This window comes from Podarcis liolepis, assembly GCF_965112155.1.
Source record: "Podarcis liolepis genome assembly, chromosome: 5".
Lineage (NCBI taxonomy): Eukaryota > Metazoa > Chordata > Lepidosauria > Squamata > Lacertidae > Podarcis > Podarcis liolepis.
This window is the reverse complement of record NC_139556.1, coordinates 54,368,395-54,384,318: the sequence shown is the minus strand read 5'-3', so window position 1 is coordinate 54,384,318 and position 15,924 is coordinate 54,368,395. Positions and strand designations below refer to the sequence as shown.

General features: G+C 41.3%; 1 long non-coding RNA gene across 1 annotated transcript in view; it reads left to right on the top strand.

The window, feature by feature from the left end:
- Positions 1 to 15,924, top strand: part of LOC310707700 — a 67,670-nt gene that overhangs the window by 9,859 nt on the left and 41,887 nt on the right. Inside the window, exon 3 of the long non-coding RNA XR_014526668.1 lies at positions 1,095 to 1,229. This is a non-coding gene — a long non-coding RNA (uncharacterized lncRNA). The remainder of the gene's footprint in view (positions 1 to 1,094; positions 1,230 to 15,924) is intronic.

Here is a 15,924-nt window from a genome sequence, read left to right as displayed (position 1 = left end):
TCATGTTAAATGCCGCCCCCCCCCCCGCCCCCACATATATGTGTTTCCTAAGACCAACCGGCACAACTGACTACTTGGTGTATTGATATTTGATATCCAAGCCACTATATAGATATGACACAAGGAGCGCTGGCCAAGGCCACTTGGCCACTTGGCCAGGGGAGTACAAGTGCAGAGATTCCCCCACTGCTTTGGTTCAGTAGTGAGCCCTTTGGAAGTCCAACCTTATTGGGAGAAAAGAGAAGCTTCAACCTTGAGCAAGTTAAGGAATGCCTGTGTTTAAGCTCTTAGTAGACCAATCTGCACCCAGTAAAAATGGATTCACTGGAAACAGAAAGGGCAAAAGCAAGTATGCCTTGACATATAATAAGCGTATGGAATTCAAAGCCAAAAGACACCAGCTCAGATGGCTTTAAAAGGGGATAAGACAAATTCACAGAGAACGGTTCATTCAGTGGATATTAGACATGCTAGCTACAGTAGATATAGTTACTGAACACCAGTTACTTGGGGAGCAAGGGAGGGGTGAAACAATATGGCAGGTTCGTCTGCTTCCCACCCTACCTCTGAGCTCCCTGAGACTTGGTGGATTTTTGGACTGACCCAACATGGCTTTTATGATCCCAGGTAAATACACCCCTTTCTTCCTTCACAAGCATTTCCATGCTACGATTACAGGAACATCCCTGGAGATGTTTTGTGGCCATCCCTAAATGCATTCTTTGGGAGCACGCCAGAGACAAGACAGCAAAAGCTCAAAAGAGGCAGTTGTACACTCCCCCAGATCCAATGGGATGCCTTGTGCCTGCTTCCCCGCTTTGCTTATCTGGTTATCTCTGGTTAAATGTTATATAAAGAGCCCTTTTCTTTGCTTCAAATGTTTGGATGAGAGTTTTGTGCATGAAAATAGTCTCCCCCCAAAAAGCAATTTTCTCTACTTCAGCTTCCATAACATCCTGAAATGTCAGCTGAAATACAAGAATGAGGTGCAGAACTCTAGAGCAAAGTCCACTTCTGGGCATTGTGACCGCAAGAGATGGACTTGCTATATTGCCAAGGTTTTTTTTTTAGAGTTTCTTCTTTATTTCACACAGCTTGTCTTTCCACCTTTTAAAGCAAGACTTTGCATACTAAAGATTGTAGAGGCAGCCAGAAGAGAGCAGCATATACACAATACATCTCTAGAAAGGATTAAAAATCAATGAGTTGTTTTCAAATTAGAAAAGCAGGTAAGAAGCCTTTTTCTCGCTCTGTCTTTATTATTTAGTTTTAAGGTTCCCTAGTCTAGTGCAATAGCTACTTGGCCTAAACACACACAAACACACACGTGCAACCTGCTCAGAGTAGCTTATGCCTCCTAAATAGTTGAGGTGGAATCTGTCTGAAGCATTTGCTAAACAGGGGCCCAAAGTCTGTGGATAAACATTCATCTTGCTTTTGCAACAACCCCCACAGTACAAAAAAAAAAGCCCACCCCCCTGCAAGGTTTTCTTGAAAGTTTGAGGTTCATTATAGAAAACATAAGTAACTTTTTGTGGGTTGCATCTGCAGTTTGTTGGTTTATGAAACAGGCCAAGTATGACTTTCGGCTGGCAGGGGGGTAGTATGGGGGCTGGGCAAAGCAGTGTCAGGTCAACCCTGGTGGGCAGCAGGTAGCAGCTCATGACTAGGGAGGCAACCGTTGACCACAGTGGATTGAAATGGCAGCTAAATTGAGCGTCCCACTGTGACTGTGAGAACCCTTTTTTAAAGGGATACTAGTTACTAGTGTTGCAGTTCTGGCAGCTTCCCAAAGATACCAGACACTAGCACTGTGTCTGGTTTCTTTATTGTGAAATAAGCAACACCATTTCACAAGGGTGGTTTAAGCAGGCCCATTGCCCAATTAAGTGGAATTAGCTGAGCCTTGTGGCTTCATGGAATAAATGAACCCATTCCCCAGCTGTTTCTCCCTTTGCCTTCCCACTTCCTTTCAGCCAGTTTTCCCTTCTGATTCTGTTCTAGTTCTATTTTCTTGCTAGCTCTTGCGTGTTCCTGCCTTCATTATCCTTTCTGTCTACCCCCCCACTTCCTGCTTTTCAGCACACTGTCTATGTTGCCCCACTTCTGCTGTTCTCCATCCATCCAACATTAAGCCTCTCCTTCCCTTTGTGCTGTGAAGCACTGCAAGTGCACCTGACATTCGGTGGAATTGCAGCACTAGTAGGTTGTTTCTCGATTTTAAATGGTGTTATGAATTTAACCGGGTTGCTGTTGTAACTTTAATTGTATGTTGCTAGTTTAGTTATTTATTTTATGTTGGTTATGTCGCACATCTCTTTGGGCACCTGCTTGGGTGGAACAGTCGTATAAAAAACAAAGATAAAAGGAAATACCTAAAAGGCATCAGCAAAATTTGGAGTATTATGCACATTAACTGGAGTCTGTCTAATTCACAAACTTAGACTTTATAGTGGGTGGCCAAAGATTCCGTGTTATTAAGTTTACATCCACACCATATATTTAAAGCACTCATTCATGCCCCTCCCCCCAAATTCTAGGAACTGTAGTTTATTCAGGATGCCAGGAGCTTTTTGAGGGGTCTCCTAGTAACATTCAGCAGCCTTAACATACTACAGTTTCCAGGTTCTTTTTGCAGGGAGGGGGGTATGTGACTGTTAAAATGATATGAGTGCTTTAAATGTGTGGTGACCTATTTTTTTTTTAATCTTTCCACAAATCTTACGTGGGGTGAAGATTTCTTCAGCTGTAGTAAATTGATGCCACTGAATGGAATCAAAATAACCTGTTGAGATCAATTTGGTGAGCAATTTGGAGACAACCTGTGCATGGAATTCCTGGCATTCCTCAGAATGAGAAGTTGCCTCTCTGTTTCTTTGCTCTCCAAGTGTATTGGGGTTGGACCTGTATGGCTCCCCGCCCCACTTAATTTTTAAATTACCAGATTATTTTTTCAATTGATGTCAGCTGCTTTGAGAGTCTCTTTTGAGACTGCAGTTGTGGGGTATACATAAGTCTGGAACTCTTTTCTGTGAGCTGTCACTTTGGCTTCTCTGTTGTGGAGGAATCTGCTTCTGGGAATGAGTCTTGCTTATGTGACTTCCTGCTTTTCCGCTCCTCAGTTTGCATCGTTTGCTCTTCTTTTCCATTGTTTTAGTTTTTATATTAATTTTAGGCAGCAGCCTGAAGATGTTTTGTCGCTCTATTTTGTATAGCGCTGTAGAGTGGCTGCCTGAGATCTGTTCTGAAATCTCGTTAAATAAATATGTCCACTGCTGGATTAAAATATCTGCCATGATGGTTGGGAAGCTCCCCAAAATTATATCTGCTTGATCAGTTAGCCAGCTGTTCTGACATTACCGGGTTTTGGCAGAACTTCACTTTTAATTCATTCTTATGTTTTTTTTTCTGAGGGATTTGCGCAGGGAAGAAAATTGACCCCCTTGAAAGCAGAGATTACTGCAAGGGTCGGGGATACTTTTTGGAGCTGAGCAAAGTCTCAAGTTGGATTCTTGGTATGATCAGTTGGAGAAAAATATTGGTTTGGAAAACTATAAAGAAACTGTACTCCATTTTAAAATGTATTACTTTAAGGGTCCTGTCCTATAACAATTTACTTGGGCTTAAGCTGTACTGAGCATACCTTCTGTGTAGGCATGTGTAGGATGGTGCTGCAAGAATCTGACTGCTGCTTTCAGTGACCCTAAAGTACAGATCTGATCTTGTGGCCTACCAGCTGCTATTGGACCAGAACTCCCATTATCTCTGACTGTTGGCCATGCTGGCTGCAGCTGATGGGTATTGCAAGCCAGGAACATTTTGTATGGGTTGGGGAGGAGCATAGATTTCACACCTCTGTCCTAAACCGTCATTGCCCCCAAAATGCATTGCATCTGTAGAATCTAAGTGGCGGAATAAACCCCACATTATTTGCTTGTTTGCGGCAAATATAGAGAGATTAGTTGGTCCAGTCTTTACATTGGATTCAACTTTGGCTAATCCAACATCAATTTGTAAATTTATTAGTTGGCTGAAGTAGCACTTCTCCAAGTATTTGGTTAGGTATTATTACCGTTGCTGTTACTTTTATTACCCCATTTCTTACCCGGTTCCAAATGGATTAAAAACAAGAAAATACGCAGGGTCCTAAAATATGGTGTTGGGTGTCAAATGCCAGCATAAAGAGGAATTTTTTCAGCAATCAATGAAAGCAACGTAATGGAGTTACCATATGCACCTCTGTAGGGAGGGAATTATACAACTTACTTGAGAGTTAAAAGAGTTGATTGATTAAACGATAGCCCATTGTTCCGAATCTCTATTGCATTCCCATTGCTTTTCTTCATATACACATATTTAACTGCAACATTCATATTATTTATTTGCTTGACAATTAGCTAAATCCAATCTAATATTCAACAAAGGTTTTATTAATAAGACAGAGAGAGAGAGATGCTCCATGATCATAATCAAATCAAATCACTTTGTATCTTTTGTGGAAGCTGCAAGAATAATTAGGCAGATTATTTCTTTATTTTTTATTTAAATGTTTGCTTGAAGCATTAGACTCTGGATCAAGCCTAATGCAGATGCAAGAGCTCTAATGTATACAAGGACACTTCTGCATAGCTCTGTGAATGCCGCCCTAATGAAGAAAGTGAACTTGCCTCGGATACAGCACTGAACAAGGAGCCCTGCACTTGCAGGTTCCTTTGCAAACCAAAGGAGCAAATTACATGATTTGTGCATTATTTAGTTATTGTGCATTTGTAATTCAAGAAATTGCAAAGGGGTTACATCTGAACAGAAATCAATATATATTATATAAAAAATACAAATTCCACATTCAGCACAATAATTATGGTTACTATTGCTGTTGTTATTATATATTTATTTATACCCCACCTTTTCCCCCTGGTGGGACCCTGGGCTCAAGTTTTGAATTAATCATATTGTAAACTATACATCTATGCATGCAAAGGCTGCTGGATTAACATTCCCAGTATAATTCCACACTTAGAGTAGGAATTTGACCAGGAAGTGTGCAGGTGTTGTCATGAGTGTGTGTGCAACAATCTTTGGGACACCCAGTTGCACCCCGAACCCTATTAAAATATCTTGCAGAAGATACTGATAATTGATGAAATCTTGCCTTCACTGGCCTCATAATCAACCACAATGTACTTGATTGGAATAAAAAAAATTCCTTCCAGTAGCACCTTAAAGACCAACTAAGTTAGTTCTTGGTATGAGCTTTCGTGTGCATGCACACTTCTTCAGATACACTGAAACAGAAGTTGCCAGATCCTTCTATATAGAGAGAAGGTGGGGAGGGGTGTTACTCAAAAGGGTGGTGGGAATGGGAGATTGGCAGATAGCTGAGAGAGCCTGTTGACGACTCTTAACGACTGTAATAGGTCTTACAGGAAAAGGCAAGGGGTGAGAAGGTGAGAAATGGTTTAGTCATGTATAGTGAGATAAGAATCCAATGTCTTTGTTCAGCCCAGGTCTCTCCATGGTTTTAAGTTTGGTAATGAGTTGTAATTCAGCAGCTTCTCTTTCCAGTCTATTTCTGAAATTCCTTTGTAGTAAAACAGCTACTTTGAGATCTTGTATAGAATGTCCTGGGAGATTGAAGTGTTCTCCTACTGGTTTCTCTGTTTTGTGATTCTTGATGTCAGATTTATGTCCGTTTATTCTTTGGCGTAAGGTTTGGCCTGTTTGTCCAATATAGAGAGCTGAAGGACACTGTTGACATTTGATGGCATACACAATGTTAGACGATGAACAATTAAATAGTCCCGAGATGGTATGTGTGATGTTGTTGGGGCCAGTAATGGTGTTGTCCGGGTGTATGTGGCAGCAAAGTTGGCATCTTGATTGGAGTTTCTCCCAAAATTCCTTTTGCTCACAGTTCTCGTAAAGCTGTTATTCTAATAATTTGGGTGTTGGAATGGAAGGTTGGAGCAAACCTGTGTTCACAGCAAATAGAACAATCCACTTAGCAATAGATTTCCTTGGAGTTGCTTCTTTTGGCCCCAGTTACACTTTCTTTGGATTACTGGCTGATCTAAATCAGCTGTGCGGTGGTTAGATTTTAATCAGCTCTCGTAGGCAGTAATTTTAACTGCTGAAAAAGCTACTAATTAATCACCTTTCTGTATGTAAGAGAGAGATAAATATCCATCCCAGAGGAATTATAATTTCATGGTTTCTAATGATGGGCAGATTACATTTATCTGGATAAATGCAGGGACAGAAGGGGGAGGGTGTCGTAAGTAATAGTCAAAGGCATTTAGACACCATTTAAAATCTTCCCTGCCTTAATTCCATACGATGATAACACGATTTTCCCAGTTTGTGTGTGAAACAACCACATACATGCAAAGACAGACAAAAGGAAATAATAATAGAGAGACTGAATACCAGGAATGATAAGTAAAACAAATCACCTGAGACTGATTAAAGTTAAAACAGACTAGTCAAGATTCAGCACAGAACACACTGGATTTAATAAAAGGAGAAGTGGGTGTAAAAAATAACAGAAATGATGATAAATGAAAACTGCATTGTGTGCTTGCAATAATGAGCATTACTACTACACTATTGTCTAGTAACCGTGTGGGCAAAAACAGCCACGTTCACACAGACAAGGATAGCCATCACGGCGTCCCCCAAATGTTTTTGGACTTCAATTCATGGGAACATAGGAAGCTGCCTTGTACCAAGGCAGACCATCGGTTCATTTACTTCAGTTCGGTTTTCACACTGACTGGCAGTGGCCCTCCAGGGCTTCAGGCCGAGCTTCCTCCCAGCTCTACAAGGAAACACTGGGCATTGAACCTGCGACTTCCCTGCATGTCGAGACAGTACACTGAGCCGTGGCCCCCTAACCTAGCACCATCCCTGACCATTGGCAATTTTGGCTGGGGCTTGATAGGAGCTGGAGTCCAGAAACCTCTGAAGGGTACCACGTTGGTTGTCTAAAACAATAAAAACTTACAGAGCAAACAGTAACAAGATTAAATCGAGATGGAATAAAATGAAAAGAAGAAACTGAGACAGAACTTACCTAAGAGCGAGAAGTTGGGAGAACTGGGTGTCCACTGGTTACATAATTTATCCAGTTGCCACCATGGGTTTCCTTGCTAGGCGTTGCTGCTTCGCTCAGGTAGAGGAATTTCTTTTCAAATGTCAGATTATATTGTACATTTGCTTGTTCATACCATGTCTACAGGTGATGAATTTTAGAAGTCTCTTTGAAATAAATGGGATTGATAGAGAGTCTCTGGGTTTTTTTGTTTTAAGTGGATCAAATAAACTACTGCCTTTCATTTTTATTTATCTGTGTAAAATGTGTTTTATTGAAAACTGGGTAGTATATTATGACTTATGCAAATGTCCCTGGGGCATTTTAAAAATGTTTTCATATGTCCAGTTGCTAGAGAAGTGCCCTGGTGTGCACAGAATGTGCACAGAGGCGTCTCCTGTCCCACCTCACAGCAGCTCCCAATGCAGGCATAGGCAATTCCCATCACCCCTGACCACTGTTCATGTTAGCTAGGGATCATGGGAGTTGTAGTCCCAAAACATCTGGAGGGCTGAGCTTGCTTATGCATGCCCTAATGCCTACACAGAATTTTTAGTGGAGTGGTGGACCTAAGAGCCAGGTTTTCCCACATCTAGCAATGTTGGCAGCTATGTAAATGCTACAGTCAGTGTCTTCAGGCATTCCTATCTCCTGATCCATCATAGACTGCAGATGTGGACTACTCAATGAGCAGAGCTCTGCTTCTCCAGATGTCGTCCCGACCCTTCTTTATGGGGCCATTGGAAGTGGCTTGCAAAACCTCAATGTTCATTGACCAACAAAAGTCCAAACTCTGCTTTAAAGGGGGCAGGATGAGAATGTGGGAACTGGCTCACAGAACTCAAGTCACATCAACCCCCAACATTTAAATCCTTCTTAAAGTGGTGTAAGAGCATTTCCAATGTATGGTGTGGGTGTGACCCTAGATACCAAGGCATTTCATATAACCAGATCCGGGGATCCAAACTATGGATTACCAAGACTGAGAGACAGTACAGGCTCCGGAAGAGTAGCTTGCAGTTACTAGTTCTTTTTACTTCCATACCACACTGAGCTAAGCCAAGGTCTGGTTTAGTGTGTCATGCCATGTGACTCATGATTAAGCTCTCCCTTTGGTAACCATCAAACCAGTACAGTTTGTACTGTAACCTAGTACAAACTGTGAGGAAAGGGCTTAACATCAGTCCCATTCAAACAGCATGCTGAGCCAAACTTTGGTTTAGTTCAGCATGGCATGGCAGTAAAAAGGCAGGGGGAGGAGCAAAGGAGCTGTGAGCTCTGCTCTGGAAACCTCCAGAGTCGTGGTAAACCACAGTTGGATTTAGCACATCATGCAAACCAGGCCATTATATGCTGTTTTGCAATGCATAAAAAAGTTGGTAATCTGTAAGCACTTCAAAAATAATTCCTGTTCCCTTTATTTTTTGGTAAGTTATGAAGGCTAAAACTTGTAGAAGGTGCATTTACACTCATCTGCATTTTTTTAAAAAAGTTATTACTTTGTACATCTGTGTTGTTGTAGTTGCTTTCCAAACCTCAGTTTTATCAGTGTGTTTCATTTCCTGTCTTTCTGTCTCATTGGTTCTCAGTAGGGGAAAATGTACAAATTTACTGTTTTCATATGGTGTACAGGACAGTTCCATATATATATATATATATATATATATATATATATATATATATACACACACACATACACATATATACATATACGTAGGTAGATAGATAGATGATAGATAGATAGATCTTCAAGTGAGAAGATCCCTGAGGACAAGGATGATCTAAAGAAAATAATATTTTCAAGAGAACAATTGTTATCTGTGAACTGAAATTGCTTCTGAAGCTTCACTAGAAACTATTTTACATATCTAATTTGGTGGCTAATATCCAGTGCCAAGAGGAAGGAAATGTGGAAACTTCAGAAGGTTTGCTCCATCTTGTTTGAATGCAGAGCACAATGAATTTGTATCCGCTGAGCATTCAGCACTTACATTTCAAAACCTACAGCACACTAAACGTGAAACTTTTGTTCAAATTTCAAGGATTTTGATAGCCCAAGTGAATAGACACTGCCTATTGATTTTTCCCTTACAATGACTCTTGGATAACCTATTTTCTCATTTATTTTTAACGACAGCTCATGAGATTTTACAGCAATTCTGCCCAACCTCCTAATATCAAAATCCCTCCTTGACCCTGAAAATTGTAATTCTGCTATAGATCACAGCTGCTGAATATTACCTTTTACTAAGCTGGTTAAATAAAATATGTCCAAATCACTAGATCCCACAGGCCATGACTGAAATTCTAATTTTTATGCTGCACTACACAGGAAAAAAGCACAGCACTTATTCAAAGTCCACACCAAAGTGGGAGAATCCAGAATGTGGGTTCTAGTTTTGAATTTTAAGGGGAAAAAATTGTTATGCAGCTCTTCGGTGATCCTCCTCTCAAACCTTTCCAAGAAACTGAAATCCTTTTGATGCATTTTATATAATAAAATGCTGAGCACAGTGACTGTATTCAGGGTGTGTGGTGGATATGTGCTTGACACACACAGAGATTTGGGATGCTTACATTTGATATGTATCAGTTTTGAAATCAAAAAGAGGCTCATACATCTGTTGGTAAAATATGCACATAGAACACAATCACACGGGAAAACCAAAGTGGCTTTGGATGTGTGTTTGGGGATAGGGAGGACAGGAAGGGCATGTGCGTGTGTTTTTTTGCCTTGTGCTTCTTTGTTTGGCACCCCCAAAAATGAGCTTTAGTGTCATTCTCTTCCTCCCTCACACTTGGATACAACATGTGTATAACCAAGAACTTGTCCATCTCACAATTTATTTTTTGCTGTGGAGGGGGTTGTAAAATGCCTTCAATTCCAAAGTCATAGAGAAGCATGAGGAAAGAGTGGGTCACTTGTGCTTCCTGTTTTCCCTTATTCCCTTATTCTGTCATTCCCAATTTGACTAAAGTTTCTTCTTCTGGATCTAGAATCCCACAATATGGTTTTACTAGGTCACTGCTGGGCCCACCTAGACTGAAATCCTATCATACCTACCTGGGAGTAAGTCCCAATTAAGTCAATGGGGTTTACTTCTGATTGCACTGTTACCCTCCCATACCTGCCTCTTTCCAAATACCTGTAGATCTTAAACCTCTGTGACTGTTAGGCTTCAGTTATTCTTTTACGCAGAGTTATTTTGCATTTTTTAAAAGTTATGTTGGTTTATGTGAACCATATTTTTATGAGCTTAGAAATCTGGTGTCTAAGAAGTAAGTAGTCAGGGAGAGGAAAGTGTGCTCTCCCCCACCCCGCATACAAGTACTTTCAGCTACCCTGAGACATCAGAGATGGGAAAGATCAAAAAGGTCTTTGCACTATAACACTGAATGTACTTGGGGAGCTCCATGGACTACAGGCGACTGAGACCGAGAAGCATGCAGTGGCTGGACAGGAGTAGCTTTCCCCAGCCGGGCGCCTTTCAGAAATTGTTAGCCTCCATCTCCATCTGCCAAGTCAGTAGGACTAGTGGTCAAGGGTCATAGTCCAACAACATCTATAGGGTATCAGGTTGCAGAAGACTAGTCTAGAATCGGTTTCCCAAAGCATGGACTGCAACTCCCATCTTCCCTAGCTAGCAGGACCAGCGGTCAGGGATGATGGGAACTGTAGTCCAAAAACAGATGGAGACCCAAGTATGGGAAACCCTGTTCTAGAGTATTGAGTTTGGAGATGGGAAGCAAAAGTTCAAATCCCTGTTCAGCCATGAAACTTACTGGATGGCTTTGGATGAATCACTCTCTCGGCTGTATCTCCTGAAATACCCTGTGATATTCAGCTATTAAAACTGTCCTATTTTGTATCTATGGGACGTGGGTGGCGCTGTGGGTTAAATCACAGAGCCTAGGACTTGCCGATCAGAAGGTCGGCGGTTCGAATCCCTGCGACAGGGTGAGCTCCTGTTGCTCGGTCCCAGCTCCTGCCCACCTAGCAGTTCAAAAGCACGTCAAAGTGCAAGTAGATAAATAGGTACCGCTCCAGCGGGAAGTTAAACGGCATTTCCGTGCACTGCTCTGGTTCACCAGAAGCGGCTTATTCATGCTGGCCACATGACCCGGAAGCTGTACGCCGGCTCCCTCAGCCAATAAAGTGAGATGAGCGCCACAACCCCAGAGTCGGCCACTACTGGACCTAATGGTCAGGGGTCCCTTTACCTTTACCTTTATTTTGTATCTGGCCCTCCTACTGCTGAACCTGCTTCTTAGGATTGTTGCTAGGCTTCAGTACTGCAAGGTAAAAAGGTAAAGGACCACTGGACGGTTAAGTCCAGTCAAAGGCAACTATGGGGTGCAGTGCTCATCTTGCTTCAGGCTGAGGGAGCCAGCATTTGTCCACAGACAGCTTCCAGGTAATGTGTCGTCATGACTAAACCGCTACTGGTGCAACAGGACACCGTGACAAGTGCCAGAGAGCACAGAAACTCTGCTTACCTTACAGCAGGGCATCAGGTGGCCCTTTGCCTCGTTCAAGAGCTGCTGTCTTGCCGCTGGATCTGCCCAGCCACAACTTCACTGCCACTTCACCTCTCTCACTAAGCAGCAGGAATTCTCTGCCCAGCCTGGTTGCATTAGCACCGACTCCACCATTGTTTGTTATTGTGTAACAGGACTGGGGAGCCTGTGTCCCTCCAGATGTTGTTGGACTATAACTTACATCATCCAGTCATGACCACTGGCCATGCTGGTGGGAGGTTGGGTCCCAGAGCATCAGGAGGGACGCAGGTTTCCCACCTATATTGTGCACATTTGTTTGCTGACTTGCTGTATACAGCATAAGACTCTTAATCTCCGGGTTCTGGGTCCACATTAGGCAAAAGATTCCTTCCTTTGATTCTGGGGGTCCCTTCCAGCAAGACCATTCTATGCTTCTAAATACAAAGACAAGAAAGGAAAATGTGAAGATGAAAAGACTGATGAAGACAGAGAGAGGAGAGAAAGATTTGGGGCATATTGGGGAACAGTTAAGTGTATTCTGGGTTAGGACCTGACTCATACCAAGTCAGAACTTTGGTTCATTTAGCTCTGTATTGTCTACATTGGCTTGGAATGGCTCTCCAGGATTTCAAACAGATATCTTCCAGTCCTGCCTGGAGCTGCAAGGGACTGAACCTGGGACCTTCTGCATGCAAAGCAGGTGTTTTCCCACTGAGCAGCAGGTTGGTGTAGGGCCTACTTTATGACCTACTTTACAGAGGGCAGTCCTCTAATTTAAGGGCTGTCTGGCCCAATCCGAATTTCAAAGATAAAGAAACCTTTGGGTGTTTGCATTCTATACCTTTGAACTGCAATCAATGCGATCTTCTTTTTCTCAAATAATTCTTCGCACTGTAGTCTACACCTCACAGGGTTACAATGTTCAGCAACCCTTTGCAAGTGACAGTGCCCAGAATTATCTGAGGGGGAAGAATGTGCTTCAAATACAGTTGAAAGTTATTGTGTGTATATAGCCAAAGAAGAGAGAACAAGAGCTTTGAAGTTACCCATCAAGAGTTAGGATTTGCAAAGCAGGTTGAACTGGTCACAGTCTTCCTCACTATGGTGAGAAATGTCGTATTTAAATTCATGGTGATTATTTCTAAATTTGCACCTACAGGTATAAGTTAGCATATGTGCAGATTTGAACAATATTTTGCCCTTCTCTTAGGTGCTGCAGTTCCTCTTTTTGTGATGGGTAAGTGACCACGCTAGGTTGTTGTTAAAAGCAGATCCTGGATTTGAAACAATTCAGGTCTATGGGTGGTAGTCAATGTTAGTTCCACTCAGAGTAGACCCATAGAAGTTAATAAACATGACTAACTTAGCACCATTAATTTTAATTGGTCTGCTCTGAGTAGGACTTAGTTGACTACAATCCTCTTGTACTAGCTTAAAAAAAACAAAGAGTCCCCATTTGGACCAGAAAAAGACCTTTCAAGACAACTTACATTTTGAAAACTTTGACTTAAAAACTCTAGAGTAACCCAATAACAGTTTAAGAGTACAGTGGTACCTCGTGTTACATACAATTCAGGTTACATACGCTTCAGGTTACAGACTCCACTAACCCAGAAATAGTACCTCGGGTTAAGAACTTTGCCTCAGGATGAGAACAGAAATCGTGCGGCGGCAGTGGGAGGCCCCATTAGCTAAAGTGGTGCTTCAAGTTAAGAACAGTTTCAGGTTAAGAACAGACCTCCAGAACGAATTAAGTACTTAACCTGAGGTACCACTGTAAATGGGACAGTCCAACTCAGGGCTCATCCAGGCTTCCTTTTGCCCTGCATTTGTAGGTTGTTGTGTTTTTTGTCCTGGCGCTTTCCCCAGGAAAACCGATGTTTTACTGCTGAATCTGAGCAAACAGCATTTGGACATGGAGCTTTAGGCCACGGCCTTGTGCCCTGGAAAGCAGTGGGCAAAAGGAAGTCTGGATGAGCCCAGAGTCAGGCACACCCCACCCAGAGAAAGTTAGTTGCCAGCAACAAGGCTTTCTTGTCTCATCAGAGCCTTGTGTACCTGCTTGATTCCTGATGGTGAGCCTGTTAAACTTGAGTTGATATAAGGCTCATGTGCCAGGAGAGTCAATCACACTATATCCTCTCTCGCCGCAGAATGTTGAATGACCTTTGGGTTTGATCCATTTCCTTTGCGGTGTGCCAATCCCTTGCAATGATGATTCCACATAACTAAGATAGGAAGGAAGCAGGATTGGTCCGCTGATATCTTCCTTTCCTGGTTTAAGATAAAATAATAACGGATGGTGAGTGAAATAATGTTGTTACTTAATTGTGTGGTGGGGGAGTTTTCTGTGTGACACAAAGGAAATTATATGCACAATTACTGTTGTTAACAGAGCCTTGGCATGTAACTCCCAGCACCGCAGGCTGGGAAATCTTCCCCATGCATGTTTAATGGGGTTTGGGTTACTCTGGTCCTAGGGCTGTTTCTCTTTTCTAATGTCTTGTGTCCTGGGTGAAACAAAGGAATAACTGAATGTATGAGCGATTATATCTGTCGCCACACAATTTTTCTTGATCAGCGTTAAAAAAATAAAATAATCCTCACAACATTGTGTCAAACAATTTCTGTCCATTGTCAGCATTGAACACAATCAGTGTATTATTTATTTTGCGTATAATTGCCTATCCAAGTACCACAATGATGGGTGCATTTAGATATGTGAATAACAATTAACATGTTTTTAAGCCTAAGTGATGCCTGTGTGGTATAGCCAAACAATCCAGAGGAAAATAAATAGTGCATAAATGTTTCAATAATCTTCTCCCTTCTCCAGGGGCCGCTAAGATGATTTTAAAGTCTAGTCCAATAGGTAGGTCGGTAAATCTGCAATTGTCTCCTCCTTTCATGCTACTTATTCATTGTATGTACAGTAATTGTTTTCCTTTTCCCTTGACTAAAGAGTGTTATCTCATGCAAAGAAGATCAATTCAAAATGGACTTTAATTATCTTCAATAAAAAATAAATTACTCATCTCAACTAATGGTTTGACAAATAAAAGGAGCTTAAATTTACAGCCGCACAGTGCTATTGATTAAAGTTTTCTCCTCCATTTCTCTTTCTTTTCTTTTCTTCTTTAAAAAAAGAATTCTGCCCAAGGTAATGTTTCAATCTTTCTCTTGCAGGAAGATCAGTATGAATAAAATAGGGGAGTGTAAACTGAAAGGAGAAACAGCAATGAAAAAGGAAAAAAAAAAACCATGCGAAAACCACCACATCAAATGTTTAAAAGAGGATGGAGGGAAGAGGAACGGGAGAGCAGGAGCATGCATCAAATGCATATACAAGTTTCTAAAAGGTTTCAATCATTCTAAAATTGCACAAGATTGCATTCTGGCTCCCCCAAATGCTTTCATCTGTGCTGGGGAAAATATGTGGCTTCCTCAAATTTTAAAAGCCCTGTTTAGGGCATGGCTAATAGATTTTGTGCAACACTGTGGTTTGGTACATGTAGCATGGTTGCTTTATTATCTGTTGTAGAGATCTTGGAGTTGTAAATACTTTTTATTTTTGAAGTAAGCAGCCTATTTGATAAGTGCTTAATGAAGCATCATACCAGCAGTATTTAATGTGCAAATGTTCAAAGTACTTCTCAGGGTCTCCTTTTGCCAAAACAGGCTTTCATTTTCAAACCTGTTCTAGTTTAGAAAGAAGTAATCCCTGGGAAAATGGTACTGATGGTGAACATTCTACCTTTCGTGTATTTTTTTTTAATGTTTAACGCTCCTTTGTTATTATCTCAGTAGCAAGGCTCTCCATACTCTCTTAGACAGCAAATCAAAATATGCCTGAAAGCAATATTATTTTAAAAAGTATCAAATGTCTTCAATGAGACAAACGTGTTCTATAGTCTTTTATATCTTTCAAGCTTTAGTTAAGATCTTTTTTTTTGCTGTTGTTGTTCCTGTAATATTAATGGGGGGACATACATGCTTGTACTTCATTTGAAATTGGTTAAAAGGTTTCAGCGAATAGCAATGCCCTGTATGTCTAAACTTGCTTTTGAAGATTGGCTTTCACTTCACTTTTTTTCATCCAGATTAAAACCCTGTAGAGCACCACTTTGGATTCAGAGGCTGAGTTCAATAGCATGCCTTAAAAAATTAATATTGACCCTTCAGCAGGAAGGGTAAGAGAATATCAGTATTATGAAAATCTGGTATTAACATTGGGCGGGGGGAAATTGACATCAGATTTTGCCAGGTCTCAAGTTGTATAAATTGTACTCTAGCATAGTGGCCATTTGACTTTACTGTTTCTTGCTTGTCATATT